The sequence below is a fragment of the Pongo pygmaeus genome, chromosome 6 (assembly GCF_028885625.2).
Source record: "Pongo pygmaeus isolate AG05252 chromosome 6, NHGRI_mPonPyg2-v2.0_pri, whole genome shotgun sequence".
Taxonomy (NCBI): domain Eukaryota; kingdom Metazoa; phylum Chordata; class Mammalia; order Primates; family Hominidae; genus Pongo; species Pongo pygmaeus.
This window is the reverse complement of record NC_072379.2, coordinates 48,893,330-48,910,481: the sequence shown is the minus strand read 5'-3', so window position 1 is coordinate 48,910,481 and position 17,152 is coordinate 48,893,330. Positions and strand designations below refer to the sequence as shown.

The 17,152-nt window shown below is 39.0% G+C and overlaps 1 protein-coding gene across 1 annotated transcript in view; it reads left to right on the top strand.

Annotated features, from left to right (window-relative positions):
* The window catches only part of GPR141 (G protein-coupled receptor 141), a 228,263-nt gene that overhangs the window by 70,559 nt on the left and 140,552 nt on the right, over window positions 1-17,152 (top strand). Inside the window, exons 2-4 of the mRNA XM_054495680.1 lie at window positions 8,346-8,501; window positions 10,741-10,881; window positions 13,221-13,320. The gene's annotated coding sequence lies outside the window, so the exon portion shown is untranslated. The remainder of the gene's footprint in view (window positions 1-8,345; window positions 8,502-10,740; window positions 10,882-13,220; window positions 13,321-17,152) is intronic.

Below are 17,152 nucleotides of genomic sequence, written 5' to 3'. Positions count from 1 at the left end.
CAGAACATGATACATGCTCCCTGAACATGTTAGTTCAAACTAGGGCACAAGAGTGGGGAACAAAAATTTGGTACAAAATGTGAATGAGTACATTAGTATAGATAAAACTAATCTAAGCAAGTAAACTGTAAACTAAACTCATACTAAACTTTGTTCTGACCCCACCCTGTGGTGCCTCTAAAGCCTGCTGGGGTCACTGTTATGTAATCATCAGGGACACTCTGGTCCTGTTACAGAGTGTAACTACAGATGTGGAGTCTACCAGCATCCTAGCTGTATAAGATTTAATCCTCTGCATATCCACATATTTATGATGTAGCATCGATTGGCTGGAAATCATCCTGTGCCACCGATGAGGTATGTCCTGGCTGAGGCACATCTCATCACCAACAACACATGAGCCAGGAGCTACGACATGGTGAGAGCCTCACTTTTCACACTTCTCACCATAGCTGGTAAGCAACTGTCCTTTCAGCAGCAGCAGCATCACAATAAAGGCTGAGCAGGACCAACACATATTATTGAGAGTTGTATTTTGAAAAAGATGAACTATTTAATAGAAAGAAAAAAATGTGGCTTTCTAAATAGAGGAGAATTGCGGATTCACACATATTCGTGGAACACTAAATATATGTGGGGCTCATTTGGAGGCTTGTTTTGAAGGGTATGCAGGGTGACCAGCCATCCCTGCTTGCTGGCTACCTAGGAGTGTCCTGGCATGTAGGGCTTTCTGTGCTAAAACTAGAACAGTTCTAGGCAAACCAAGACAAACTGGTCACCTTAAGGTCATTTCTTTTTATTTTTTATTTATTTGATTTATTTTTTTTAATTATAATTTTTTGTGGATACATGGTAGGTGTGTATATTTTGTATATATTTATGGGGTACATGAGATACTTTGACACAGACATGCAACGCATAATAATTACATCAGGGTAAATGGAGTATCCATCACCTCAAGCATTTACCTTTTCTTTGTGTTACAAACAATCCAATTATACCATTTTAGTTTTTGAAATGTACAATAAATTATTGTTGCCTGTAGAAGGTAATGCCTTTTTAAAGAAAAGGTTTTGAGGTCACTAAAAAGCATTCAAAATAATCCTGGGGAGATGTGTTGGTGCATACTTAAAAAGCCTCACACATTAAAAATATAGAAAAGAAAGAAATAGAAAATTAAGGGGTGGGTTTCAAGACTCCTGATGAAACTTAGGATATTTATGCCTCAGAAGAGCAAAAATCCCCAAGTGAACAAGTTAGCTTTTTCAGACTTCATAGCGGACACCAAAAGAGGAAGAGAGGAGACCTCAAGATGAGCAAATTATTCCTCCATAGATGTCTTACTCAGCTCAGGCTGCCATAACAAAATATCATAGATGGAGTCTCTCTGGTGTCTCTTCTTATAAGGCCACTAATCCCATCATAACAGCCCCACCCTCATGACCTCACCTAAACCTAATTAGATCCCAAAGGCTCCAGTTACCATCCATTTTCTCCAAATACCATCACATTGCAGATTAGGGATTCAACTTATGAATTTTAGGATGGCACAATTCAGTCCATAGCAACAGGTTTTATTTAATTTTTTTTTAAAAAGTAAATTTTAAAAAGATCTTATGCAAATGACACTTGTACATTGAAGTTCAAAAATACCAAGTTAGATTTGGACCTTTAAAAGGTACAACTCATTAGTTATGATTGGAAAATATTTGAATTTTATGTTCTCTGAAATGATGATGACCTTGGGCTAAAAACTGCTCATTTTCCATTCATAGGAAAGTGTGACGAGCTGACATGTACAGGAAAGTTGTGTAGTCCTGACCTACACTCATGTCACTACCATCAATAAGACCAGTCAAATCACGAGGGTCTTCCTTAAACCTGCACTCAAATCAACTGCAGTGAGCATTCACCCTCACACATCTTCCAGAGCAAGTAAATTGTTGCAGAAGTGGTACCCAATTTTGTAATGCCTCCTGCATCCTCACCCTCATGACTCTGACCTTTGCCATGGGACTTGTTTTGGCCAATAGGACATTAACATTGGAAATCAAGAAAGCTTTGAAAAAAATGCTTGCACATTAGATTTGCCATCTCTGGCCACTGTGTGAACAGCCATGCCTGGGCCCCTAGAGGATGAAAGGCCATGTGGAGAAAGACTCCAATGGTCCCAGCCATTGTTCCAGTGAGGCCCCCTGGAGCAACCAGCCTGACAGTCATCAGTGTATGAGCGTATGAGGACTTGACCATCCAGTCCTCACCGAGCCACTGGCTGACTGCAATAATGAGCCAAGCTAACCCAAGCCAGTTGAACCATTCAAAGGACTAACCCAATCATGACAAATAATCAATGTTGTTTAAAGCCACTAAGTTTTAGAAAGCTTGTTATGCAGTAAAGGCTAACTGATACACAAGAAGGTAAATTTTACAAAGGTGCTGCCAGTAACCAGAAATACATAGCAAAGCAAAGAGGAAATGAGGACATTAAGAAACATTCATATTTCACTGCTAGACGTAGATATTTCCACTTTTTGAAACTTCACCCTGACTACATACATATTTTCAAGAAAAAATACTGCTAAATAGTATAGATGTTACCCATAAACTCTATAAACTGTACATCCTTTCAGCTTCCCTGTTTGCTGAGAGACCCTGGTGGTGCTTGCTGTACATTGGGGTCTTGCTGGAGTTTTGTCCCCAGCCAATGCTATGTACCTGGTGGACTGGGAAAGTAGGAAGGTGTTTAGCATACCTCAGGGAAGCCAAGAATGTAAACAGGAAAATCCATTCCAGAGGCAGTTGCTAACAGAACTCATGTTGGTTTCTGTCATCCATGGATAATGGCGCCATTGGTGGAGATTATTATAAAAATCCTCTTGAATTTAAAGATTATGGTATTGACTTAGGGCCTCTGGATGTGGGTGGGGAACCCAGGAACTTAATCAGGAGGTGACTCTCTTGCATGCTAGGGAACAACACAGAAAGGAACAAGTGCTGTCTGAGAACGATGAAGAGTAAAGCCACGATCACACATTTTGCCATTAGACCAGTCACTGAATGGTCCAGTCTCCTCTTCCCAGAACACTGCTCTCTGCCTAATATGAGCAACTGAGGGCAGATACTGGTTCGCCAGAGCTTTTGCTGATGGTGTTAACATGGTCACCTATAGTGTTTTGGATGCTGTCACAGATGTCACTCAGAGATGGAATACATTATTTCACTACATATAAACATGGAGAGTTACATTTTAATGCCATGTAACTGAAACATCCAGATATGGGGCAACATTTTAAGTATTTTCTCCATTCACTGCTTACCAAGAGATGGACCAATGAAGTGTTTGGTCATCTGTGAATATGCACATTAAAAAATTGCTATAATTGATAATATAGAATCTGTTTCTGATTTTTTTTTACTCCATGAATGATTTGTATCATCCCTTCTCTACATGAATGTAGATGGGCCATATCTGGTTTTTGTAAATAAAGTTTTATTGGGACACTGCCACAGCCATGTGTTTATGTGTGATTGATGACTGCTTTCATCCTGCAATGTCAGAATTGAGTACTGCAACAGAGATTATCTGGCCCTGTGAAACCTGAGCTACTTACTATCTTGTTCTTAACAGAAAAAGTTTATGACCTCTGCTGTATGTCCATCATGAGCCCAGCCCCACAGCGCTTGCCATCATCAGCCCAATATCACCCATTTTACCACCTTGCCCAGAGGCTTGGACTCTCCTTTTTCTCTCCCCTGCCCTTTGTCACCTCTTATTTTTCCCTTTTAAGGAGGGCAAGCACAATGCTTATAAAACCCTTATTTTTAGGAAAACAAAACTCTATTTTTTGACAAAGCAAGTCATTTTTTTTTCTTCAAAATATTTAGTTCTGATATACCTATATCAGGATAATCTTTCACTTCCTCAGAGCCAATGTACTGGGCAATTTTGCTGAGAAGAACGTTGCCTGGTGATTTAAGTTTCATCTGCTCCAGCTGATACCTCTGAGCATGTTTCCTCAAGATATTAAATAGAAAGTTTAGTTCTGATAAGAGTCTCATAAATATCTCCCACCCTTAAGGGTGTTGCTTAGCTGTGCTCAACTGTTTGGCAAACAGACCAAGTCCCCGTTGTCAGGGGTAGCAGCTTTGTGCGTCCTATTGCATTCTAATGGCCCTTCTGGCCATACATTAACCTCTATACCTGCTTCATCTTGTTCAGAAGCAGCTCTGTATTTTTTTTATATGGTTGATTTATGCTGGGTTAGGTAAAAGTTGATTGATGGATATCTCAGTTCAAAAAAAGGTGTAGTCTCTTTTTCTTGTTTACTCTGGTGTGAAACATAGAGCTTTGTTGAAGTACGGACTCATTATGTCTTTTCTTAAAAGTTTTTTTTCAGACACTCAGAGTATTTAAGGCTTTTTAATGCTCATATCCATATGATATGGGTAATGGTGGTGACCACGTTTTCCTCAGCAGGTGTATTCTTTAGTTTTTCACTAAATACAGCTTCTCTGGACCCTTCATCACTGACTGCTCAGGGGTTGGAAGCAAAGGTGGGCTAAGCTTTGGGATACAAAAAAACCTTCCTCTTGCCCCATGGACATTTTGTTGTTTTAAGGGGGCTGTAGTACTACCCAAATCTTTGGTCATTCCTGCATTATTTTCAAAATCTGAAAACAGTGTGCTATCGGGGGGATGTTTCCCTTTAGAGTATTGAGAGCAATCTCAAGGACAGCAAAAACTAGATCATCAAATACACCTGAGAACATACTTTTTCTCTGTCAGGATATTTGCAGAAGTAATTCCAAAAGTTTTGGGCTTCCCATCACATAGCAAGACATGACTCTGCCACATGGATTCAGGAAGATATGGTAGCAGTTCCCTGTGGGAATGTACTTATAACACCGTCTCAAAGAAAAGACAGTCATGACCCTCCAGGGAGGCATAAGCAAGTGTGCAGCTTGTGTTCATGCAGCTGTGTTTAGGTCTACTGCAGTGGGTTGAATTGTGGCCACCAAAAGATATGCTCACCCAGAACCTCAGTATGTGATCTTATTTGAAATTAGTCTTTTGCAGATATAATTAAGGTAAAGATCTTGAGCTGAGATCATCCTAGTTTGGGTTGGCTCTTCAATTCAGTGACGGTGTCCTTATAAGAGACAGAAGGAGAAGATACATAGAGAAGGTCATTAAAAAAATGAAGATTAGAATTATGGAGTATTCTATTATTATGAAAATTAGGATTAGATTATGCTGCCACAAACCAAGGAATGCCTGGAGCAACCAAAAGCCAGAAAAGTCAAGGAAGGGTTCTCCCTTAGAGGCTACGGAAGTCCTCTTGGCACCTTGATTTCAGACTAGGGACCTCCAGAAATGTAAGATAATCAATTTCTGCTCTTTTGAGCCATCTACTTCGTGGTAATTTACTATGGCAGCCCCAGGAAATGAACACAATCAGCACAGGTACCCTTGGAGACTATGGCAGCATCACGCAAGGTTACAGAAAAAAAGAGTGCTTGGTTCATGGACATCTGTGGGGCCAGTGTTACCTGTAATTAGTCCCAAGCATTTTGAAAAAGAACCATGACTTTTTCTTATGGTGGCACAGCTTCCCTTAGCCTGCAAAATACATTTTGAACCATGTTAAAGAGGCTGAGATTCAGAGATGTCATACTTGGTGGGATTTTTAAAAAAATTTATTGTTGTCATGGGCTCTGTTGCTCTTGAACATTCACAATTACACTGCACACACTCACACAAGCGGCTCCATCCTTCCCAGCTTAGAGGGCTTGTTCAGTTTTTTGAAAAGAGGTGTTGTCACAGGCTACTGAAATCTCAGCAGTAAGAAAGTGTCTTAAAGCCATCAAACTATGTTTGTTGTAGACAGCTCACTGATGTTTTTTCACATGGTCTGTCTCAATTGGTCAAACAATGGACTGCTCTTTTAAAAATGGCTTCATATTTACCTGCCTTTTTGAGGAAGTAAACAAGCATGAGTTCCTTAAGACATCAACATTGATTTTGGTACTGTTCTAGCTTTCTGTGTAATGCTTCTGAGATGGGGAAGAACATTAGCCCTGATGGATCGAGGTCCCCAGAAGTAGTCTCTGCAATATACACCTGAGGAGCAAATCCCCTACTCAATTCAGCGAGCTTATCAGCTCCAGGATGGTTCCAGTCTCTGTTCTGTGCTGCTAAAATAAAGGAATTCCTTGTTACTGATTAAACATTAATTTAAGCAATGAAGTAGATTATACTTCCTTGTGAATGAATGCTGAATTAAAGTAGGCAATGACAGTTTTAGCCCTCTTCTCTATTAGGTAGGTGATTCTAAAAAAAATCACCCTTCCAACAAATCATAGAGGTATAGTCATTTATGAATTGGCACAAGGACATAGCATAAGAAAGAGACAACAGGAAATGGTCAGGCTCTACAGGTATCTTCACTAAGGCGGTGTTGGAAAGATTTAACTGTTGGGCAACTTTATAACCCCCTGAAATAAAAAATGGCTTGGCAATCTGTCTCCTGTGGGCTTCTTTTACAGCTGCTGGGGATTCAAGCAAATCCCCTACAGGATGATAATCCTAGAGACATTTGCGTTTTCTGGCATAGACTCTCATACATCTGGGAAAGCTGGAAGCCTCTTGTTTATTTCTTAGGTGTGGTCACGAAGATCACTAAAGAGGTCCATGGAAGTTTCTTTTAGATGCCAAACTTCATAAATCTCAGTACCACATTCACTTCCACTCTGCGTCAGGTTCTCGCTGAGCAGTGCTCTTTATTCATGTGGTTGCCCTTGATATGCTGGGAAATTTCAGAATAGATTCGGTAAAGTAGAAGGCTCTCTACTGGCCCTGGAGTGCAGTATGGGAAAATTATAGCCTGGGTGAAATTTCACCTTCAGCAGCACCAAGTGGGATTTCTGAAGATTTTTGAAATTATCAGGATTTGTTTGTGTGTGTCTTGCAAGTATTTCTTGGACTTATCTACAAAAAGATACAGGCTTGTGACATCATAATAATGTCTCTAGTGCCCACATTTTAAAACATGGTGTAGATAGATATTGTTTGTATGACCCCCAGAGAGACTCCAAAAGTGAACTCGAGAAGCAAAAGTGAGTCTTTCCATATAGAACCAACTGGAAGCTCTGAGAATAGTGTTTTTGAAGTGGGTAGGATGACAGCCTTTAACATTATATCCATGAATCTTTATCAAAATATCGTTATCAAAATATGGCCTGATGGACTGTGCCCACCTGGAAGCATGGCACGTGGATATCCCAATGCTTCATACAGATGCTGTGGGTCAATATTGCTTTTGGTGCTGATGGTAACTTTCAGAAATGAAAAGCACCAAGGCATCTGGCGATCTGCCTGTACATAGCTGTGCAGAATGGATGCTGGCCTCACATACTGAGAGTGTCCATGTGTCCTTTGTTACTGATTAAGCATATTAATTTAAGCAGCAACGCCCTGATGTGCATGTTTGATACTTTGCATAAGGCCATTAGGTCATCTCTTCAAGGCCTTCTTCTAATCTCATCATCCGCTATAGAGTAAATGCTACTAGTCTTTCCACTGCTTATTTTTGGTACCACTTTAGAAGCCCTTCTCTCTTCATGGCATAATATGCTGAGAGTTATATTAGAATCAGCATAGGAGTCACATAATTTTGACTCTGAACCATGTTTACAAAATGGGGAAAGTGTCCTTCCTTCCTAGAAATTTCACATCTTGTGAAAGTTTACTTAGCTTCAAAAGTAGAAATACAAATAATTGTATGAAATATAAAGAGTGATATTTAATTTCTTGATGTCTCTGAACATAACTTCTCATCTGTGTCATAAGATTTAGGAGCATTTAATCAAATTATCCAGCACCTGTCACTAAATAATAGGTGATAAATATATGCCCCAGAAAATCAGCAGTCATAAATTTCTTTATAAACAACCAAGCATAACATATAATCTAAAATTCCCACTCTCACTTTCTCTTAAACAGGTGTGTAGTATACATAGAATTTGGGTATTTATCTCAGTTTCTTACTTACAGTCGAAATCACATACACTCTAATCCTTGGAGAGTTTAGAGTTTCCAAACCCATAGCTCCAGAAAATAGATGTTTATCAATTTGAAAGCAGACTTTTTAGGGACATCATAATAAAAGGCTTCACTTTCATTTTCCTGGGGAGAGAAATCCCTGAAGCACTCTCCAAACAATATATTTTATGTCTCATTTCCCCACCAGCAGCCTTCACTTTCTGCCATTTTAAGCAAAGTTTGGAGCAGCAGATGGCCTCAGACCGGGAGTATCCATATGGGTTCTCCACGCTTCTCCCCACAGCACTGATTTATCACAATCCTTGGGTTTGTGTCGAAGAGCACTGTGAGACTGGTCCCAGATGGAGTCATCACCTGAAGATCCTACATGCCCAGGCATAAAATCATCCTTGTGTCTAGCATAAAAACTGTTTGCATCACTACAAGCTGGGGACTGCAGGTAACAACATGGTTGCTCTCGCCTATGCCTGTTATAGAATATGATAATAGTAAAGGCTAGGTAGCCCTTACACACAGACTGCACTCAGGTGGATAATTTTCTAAATGAAAAATCTCAATGTCTTTTGAAGCCTTTCTGTTTGGGACATCAGTTTGACTGCACTCTACCCTTAAAAAGGGCTGCTGTGAAACCACTGAATTCCAGATAATCAATACTGGATATTAGTGATCCCGATAAACTGAATTACTGAATTCCAGGTAATGCCAGTTGTCAACATGGCACTGGTTCTACAGATGAAACTTCCTGCACTCACTCCTTGCAAAGTTCTTACTGTTGTTACTGTTAACATAAACAACTCAGCACAAATAAACTCTGTATTGTTCTGTACCACATTAGCAAAATTAGTTAGAAATTCCAAAGCATTTAGCTCGCCAGTCCTTGGTCTGTACAAGAGGAGGATTGTTTAAAACCTTAATTATATAACTTACCAAAATATTTCCTATGAAACTCATAAATGAATCTCTGCAAGTTCCAGTTAATCACTTCCATGGTTTCTAGAAATGATGGTATCTTGGATAAGTTTATTTAAAAACTCAATATTTATTGTAATGTTCAAAATTTTGGAAATGTCTACCATAATTTGATGTTCTTTCAAGGCCCATCTTCCTCGTGTCTGTTGTCATTTTAATCACCCTTCTCTCAGTGACTTCAGAACCTCCTTTTTTATTTTCTGAGGATTCTGAGGGACTGTGTGTTGGGATTGTGTGGAGTGAGTCTAAGGGATGCCAGGGTGCATGGTAGCTCCGGAATTTACTTGCAACCACAGGCTCTCCCAACCCTGTTATGGGGCTTCAGAGTTTGGAGCTGGTGAAGAGGTGGCCAAAAGCTCTTCAACCCCACAGGTGCTGCACATCCAATGTGTATGAGGCTGACCACATCTTGGAGAAGGCTTGATATGCTGACCTCTCAATCTATGCTAACACTTTGTCATTAATATGGCTTACTATATCCTGACTAATATCATATTCTCATTTCCAGTTATGAGTCTATAAGTCTGCAAGTATTTTCTTTACAGTCTAGAGAAATCTGCAGTGTTATATCATTTTTTTCTTTTCCGGTTTTCTATATCACACCACTTAGATTGCAATGCAATATTTTTATATCTAGATATTAAATTTAGCAAAATGTAAATAACAATAACACACATTTTTATGACATTAGCACTTTTTTTAAACCTTCTTGTAGTGGTGGCCAGTTCTGGTGCTGCTTTTTCATTGTAGCTTTTCCCATATTCACATAATCGACAACTGAGACCATGACATTGTGAATGAGGCTATGTGAATGTAAAGGAATAATATTGTTGCTGCTGTTTATTTCAACAATAAATTGAATCACAGAGCACTCACATTAAACCATATACACATATTTTCCATGTAGTTCAAACTCACCCTTGAAAAAAAAAGTAATGATAATGAAAATAATATAATGTGGTATAAAACAGCCATCACACTTGCTTGGCAGTGTGCATGTATCCCTTTGCCTCTAGGATAATTTCCACACATGGATTTAGTAGAGCACAAAGAACCCTCAGAGAAGTCAGGTTATAATGTTTAAGCTGGTTGGTGGGTACAGGCTATTACTGTTTTTTCTTTAAACTCTACTTATATAGTATATACGATTGGTCCTTTAACAAAATGGGTTTGAACTGCACAGGTCCACTTATACGCAGATTTTTTCGATCAATATATTGGAAAACTTTTTGGAGATTTGCAACAATTTGAAAAAGACTTTCAAATAAACATTGTAGTCTAGAAATATCAAAAAATTAAGAAAATGGTAGGTATGTCATGAATGTATAAAATATATGTAGACACTATTCTATTTTATCATTTACTACCATAAAATATACACAAATCTGTTATAAGAAGTTTAAATTTATCAAAACAAACACACACAAACACTTACAGACCATGCATGGTGCATAGAAGTTGAGAGAAATGTAAAGATGTAGTATTAAATTATAACTGCATAGAATTAACTGTACAGCATATTGTACTTCAATAGTAATTTTTTAGCTGCCTCCTGTTTCTGTTGTGGTGAGCTCCAGGGTTGTGAGTATCCACTCACTGTGTCATGATAATCATCTCCGAGTGAGTAGTTACTCTCTCAAGTAAATTGTGTATCACAGCAAAATGTGATCTCTTGAGATTCTTGCATATTTTGTTTTCTTCGTGTTTAGTGCAATCCTGTAAACCTTGAATGACACCATGGCATCCATACTAAGTACCACTAGTGATGCTGGAAGTGCTCCCAAGAAGCAGAGAAAAGTCATGACTTGAACCGCTTCATGTGTACCAGAGACTGAGGTCTGCAGCTGCAGGTATTGCTATTTCAGACAGATGATTCATGTTGTAAGCAGAAGATGGAAACTTACAGGATCGATACACATAGTGCAGTGCTGTAAATGTATTTTCTCTTCCTAATGATTTTCTTTTCCTTAGGTTACTTTATTTTAAGAATATATTATATAATGCATATAACTTACAAAATATGTGTTAATTGGCTGTTCATGTTACTGATAAGGCTTCTGGTCAATAGTAAGCTATTAGTAAAGTGCTGAGGGAGTCAGAGTTGCCTGTGGATTTTCCACTGTGCAGGGAGTCAGTGCCTAGAACGCCTACATTGTCTGGGTCAACTGTATATTGATTTACTTTTGCTGATACAATACTGAAAAGAAATAAAGAAATTAAGGCAAAAAAGTACATGAGAAAACCTGAAAAGTCTCCTTTCAGCTCCCAAATCTCCATTTCTTCTCCTCCAACCTCCAATATTGTACTCTATATGACTGCAAACAATTTTCTGCAGATCAACATACAATTTGTACACAAACATATATATACACAGAGGTTTTAACATTTTACATAAATATGATCCAAGTCCTATGTAAATATTATTCTGTGATTTTGCTCTTCAATAATTTCTCTTTTGATTTTCAATAATATGTCTTTAGTATCTTTACCTATCAACATATCTTTAAAAAGAATATATTTTGTTTTTTTTTTTGAGACAGGGTTTCACTCCTATACCTCAGGCTGGAGTGCAATAGCATAATCTTGGCTCACTGCAGCCTCAAACTCCTGGGCTCAAGCAATTCTCCTGCCTCAGCCTCCCAAGTAGCTGAGACTATAGCCGTGTACAGCCACACCTGGCTAATTTTTGTATTTTGTATTTTATTTTATTTTTTCTGTAGAGACAGGGTTTTGCCATGTTGTCCAGGCTGATCTTGAACTCCTGGGCTCAAGTGATCCACCCGCCTCTGCCTCCCAAAGTGCTAAGATTATAGGCATGAGCCTTCATACCTGGCCTAAAAGTAAAGTTTTATAATTTGGATGTTATTTATTTATTTATTTTCAGATAAAGTCTTGTTCTTGTTGCCCAGGCTGGAGTGCAATGGCATGATCTTGGCTCACTGCAATGTCCGCCTCCTAGGTTCAAGCGATTTTCCTGCCTCAGCCTCCCGAGTAGCTGGGATTACAGGTATCTGCCACCACACCCGGCTAATTTTTATACTTTTAGTAGAGACGGGGTTTCACCATGTTGGCCAGGCTGGTTTTGAACTCCTGACCTCAGGTGATCCACCTGCTTCGGCCTCCCAAAGTGCTGGGATTACAGGCATGAGCCACCGTGCCCGGCCAAGATGTTCATAATTTATTTAACCCTTCTCCAGCTGGTGGCCTTAACGTGTTTCCAATAGTTGTTAAGGATGCAGCCTCTGTATATGCTTGGGATGAATTCAAACCCAAGCTGCATGTTTAAGCAAATGAGCTTGGGCAAAGTATTTTGCCTTTCTGTGCTTCAGTTTCTTCACTGTAAAATGAAGATAATAATAGTGCCTAACTCATTGAATTAATATAATTAAAATGTTCAGAATAGCACTTATACGTTGTCAGTGATAACTTTCGTATGGGTTTTTTGGTGCACATTTGTAGAATAAATTATTGAATTAGAACTGCTGTCTCAAACGGTATGCACATTTAAATTTTAATGGATATTGCCAAAATGTCCTTATGAAATTGCACCAATTGTATTTACACTACCACTGTAAGAAAGAGCCAACGCACCTAGAGTCTAATACTGAATATTACCAGTCACTTAAAAATTTTCCACTGAGGGGAATAATCTTGATACTTAAAATTTCAATTTCCCCGATTGAGAAGCTTTTTGTGTTTGCTGGTCATTTGAATTTGTTCTGTTAATTTCCTGTGAATATTTTAAATTATTAATTAAGCAAAGTATTGGATGATTTTTTAAAAATGTACTTTTAGCATCTTTATTAATCTGTTATTTATGAATTTGGCAGTCTATAACTTTCTAGTCTATATTTAACCATAATTTTTGTTTCTTTTTATAGATAGTTTTAAACAATTGTGAGCTCTAACAATTTATCAATCTTTTAAAAATAAATTCAGGGCTTGAAATCTTCTTTAGGAAGAGTTTCTCTATCCCAAGATTATAAAAATATTCTTGTATATTTTCTTTAAAATATTATTTCATCTGGAACTGATTTGGGATGTGATATGAGTTAGGAGTCTACCTATATTATTTACTCATAGATACCCAATTTTTTCAATACCATTTCCTTACTGATTTGAGATAAACGTAATTTCCTATTCAAGAAGTTGTATTGAGAACCTGTTGAACAGCATGCCCTGTTCCTAGGTGCTGGGCATCCAGTGACGAGCAGGACAGGCATGGCCTCCTCCACTGTCATGGTGCTTGACTTCTAGTTGGTGAAAGAAGAAAATGAACAAGCAATCAAGTAAGTAAGAAAATTCCAGGTACCAAGAAGTGCATAACAAAAACTGACAAGGTCATGTGATAAAGAAAGATTAAGTGATGGGAATTAATTTGAATGATGTAGTATGGGAAGGGCTCTCCAAGGTGGTAGTTACTGAGATAAAGGACAAGAAGCAGCCAGGAAGCTCAGATCTGCAGAAAGAAGATTCCACAGAACGCTAGAAAGTGCAAGTCGCCTGAGGCAGGACTGAACTTGGCAAGTTCACATAGGAGATTGAAGGCCAAAGTGTTGAAGCCCAGTGAATCAGGAAATAGCGCCAGAACAGCAGGGCAGAGCCAGCCCAGGTAGCATTTTAGAAGAATCCGGTTATTATTCTAAATTCAACTTGGATCCTTGGGAGTGTCTGGGGTATGGGTGAGTGTGATGCAACTATTCATAGGCTGCCACCATGACATTGACCCATCTGCCTACATCGGAGCCCACATAGTCCCCCTTCTTTCCTATTATTAGAGATAAACTGTACCCGGTCCTATTTAAACCAATTTCCCCATATATCCCAGATGCCATTCCTTTATGGTCACTAATGTCATTTTTCCAGCCATATTCCCTCTGTGCTTCTACGTAATTAAATTTCTCATCCCAATGGAGTCATTCCAACTGTCATACAGACAAGTTGTTTTATTCTAAAACTTAAACTAAAACAAAACCAAAACAATTTGTGTCTAGGCACATCTCGTTTTATTGCACTTCACTTTATTACACTTTATAGATTTTTGCATCTTTTACAAATGGAAGGTTTGTGGCAACCCTGCATCGAGCAGGTCTGTCAGCACCATTTTCCCAACAGCATTGCTCACTTTGTGTCTCTGTGCCATATTTTGATAATTCTCACAATATTTTAACCTTTTCCATTATTACTATATCTGTTATGATTATCTGTGATCAGTGATCTTTGATATAACTATCGTTACTGTTTTGGGATGCCACAAACCACGCTCATATACAACAGCAAACTAAGTTGATAAATGGTGTATATGTTCTGACTGCTCCACCAACCAGCAGTTCCCTCATGTCTCTCCCTCTCCTCAAGCCTTCCTATTTTCTGAGATACAATAAAAATAAAATGAGGACAGTTAGGAAACCCTACAAAGGCCTCTAAGGGTTTAAGTGAAAGGAAGAGTCACATGTCTCTCACTTTAAATCAAATGCTAGAAAGGATTAAGCATAGCGAAGAAGGCATGTTGAAAGCCAAGGTAAGCCAAAAGCTAGGCCTCTTACACCAAACAGCAAAGGTATGAATGTAAAGAAGAAGTTTGGGGAGAAAATTAAAAGTGCTTCTCTAGTGAACACATAAATGATAAGAAAGAGAAACAGCCTTATTGCTGATACAGAGAAGGCTTAAGTGGTCAGCGTAGATCAAATTAGCCACAACATTCCTGTAATTCAAAGCCTGATCTGGAGCAAGGACCTAACTCTCTTCAATTTTATGAAGGCTGAGAGAGGTGAGGAAGCTGCAGAAGAAAAGGAAGCCAGTAGAGTTTGGTTCATGAAATCTAAGCAAAGACACCAACTCCATGACGTAGAAGTGGAAGGTGAGGCCGGGCACGGCGGCTCATGCCTGTAATCCCAGCACTTTGGGAGACTGAGGCAGGTGGATCACGAGGTCAGGAGATCGAGACCATCCTGGCTAACATGGTGAAACCCCGTTTCTACTAAAAATACAAAAAATTAGCCAGGCGTGGTGGCGGGTGCCTGTAGTCCCAGCTACTTGGGAGGCTGAGGCAGGAGAATGGCATGAACCCGGGAGGCGGAGCTCGCAGTGAGCCGAGATCGCGCCACTGTACTCCAGCCTGGGCAAAAGAGCAAGATTCTGTTGCAAAAAAAAAAAAAAAAAAAAAAGTGGAAGGTGAAGCAGCAGGTGCTGATGTAGGAGCTGCAGCAAGTTATACAGAAGATCTAGCTAAGATCATTGATGAAAGGGCTTACACTAAACAACAGATTTTAAATGTGGATGAAACAGCTTTCTGTTGGAAGAAGATGCCATCTAGAGACATCAATGCCTGGATTCAAAGTTTCAAAGGACAAGCTGACTCTCTTTTAAGGGCTGATGTGATTGGTGACTTTAAGTTGAAGCCAATGCTTGTTTACCATTTTTAAAACCCTAGGGCCCATAAAAATGATGCCAAATTTCCTCTGTCTGTGCTTCAGAAATGTAAAAGCAAAGCTTAGATGACAGTTTACAGCATGGTTTACTGAATATTTTAAGCCCACTGTTGAGACCTACTGTTCAGGAAAAAGATTCCTTTCAGAGGAGATTGAGTGCATTCAGGGTGGTATGGCTGTAGACAATTACTTTCAAATATTACTGCTCATCAACAATGTACCTGGTCACACAAGAGCTCTGGTAGAGATTTGCAAGGAGATTAATGTTGTTTTTATGCCTGGTAACACAATATTCACTCTGCGGCCTATGGGTCAAGGAGTAATGTTGACTTTCAAGTTTTATTATTTAAGAAATACACTTTGTTAGGCTACAGCTAGCATAGATAGTAATTCCTCTGATGGATGTGGCAAAGTCAGTTGAAAACCTCTGGAAAGCATTTACCTTTTGTGTTAGTCCATTTTCACACTGCTATGAAGAACTTCCCTGAGACTGGGTGATTTATAAAGGGAAGAGGTTTGATTGACTTACAGTTCCACATGGCTGGGGAGGCCTCAGGAAACTTACAATCATGGTGGAAGGAAAAACAGGCACATCTTACATGGCAGCAGGTGAGAGACAGAGAGAGAGAGAGAGAGAGAGAGAGAGAGAGAAGGTGGAAGAGCCCCTTATAAAACCAACAGATCTCATGAGAACTTACTTAATATCACCAGAACAGCATGGGGAAATGCTCCCATGATCCAATTACCTCCCACTAGGTCCCTCCCTCAATACTTTACAATTCAAGATGAGATTTGGCTGGGACCACAAAGCCTAACCATATCATTATTCTAGATGCCATAAAGAACATTCCTGATTCGTGAGACGAGGTCAAAATATAAACATTAATGGGAATTTGGAAAAAGTTGATTCTAACCCTTGTTGATGACTGTGGCTCAGGACTTCAGTGGAGGAAATAAACTAAAGAAGTGATGGAAATATCCAGATAACTAGAATTAGAAGTGGAGCCTGAAGATGGGACTGAATTTCTGCAGTCTCATAATAAAACTTTAGTGAATGAGGAGTTGCTTCTTGTGGATGAACAAAGAATAGGTTTCTTGAGATGGAAACTACTCCTGGTGAAGATGCTGTGAAGATTGTTAAAATGACAACAAAGGATTTAGAATATTCTACAAACTCAATAAGGCAGCAGAAGGGCTTGAGAGGATTGACTCCAATGTTGAAAGAAATTCTGCAGTAGGTAAAATGTGATCAAACAGCATCTCATCCTACAGATAAATCTTTTGTGAAAGGAAGAGGAATCAATGTGGCAAATTTCATTGTTGTCTCTAAGAAATTGCCACAGCCATGCCAATCTTCAACAACTAACACCCAGATCAGTCAGCAGCCATCAGCATCAAGGTAAGCCCCTCCACCAGCAAACAGATTATGAAGACTCAGATGATTGTTAACAATTTTAGCGATAAAGTGTTTTTTAAATTAAAGCAGGTACATGGTTTTATTAGACATAATGCTATTGTACACTTAATACACTACAGTATAGTGAAAACATAACTTTTATATGCACTGAGAAACCAAAAAATTGTGTGACTTGCTTTATTGTGATATTCCCTTTATTGCAGTGGTCTGGAATGGAACCACCCACAATATCTCTGAGATATGCCCGTATTTCTGAGTGTGTCTGTGTGGGTT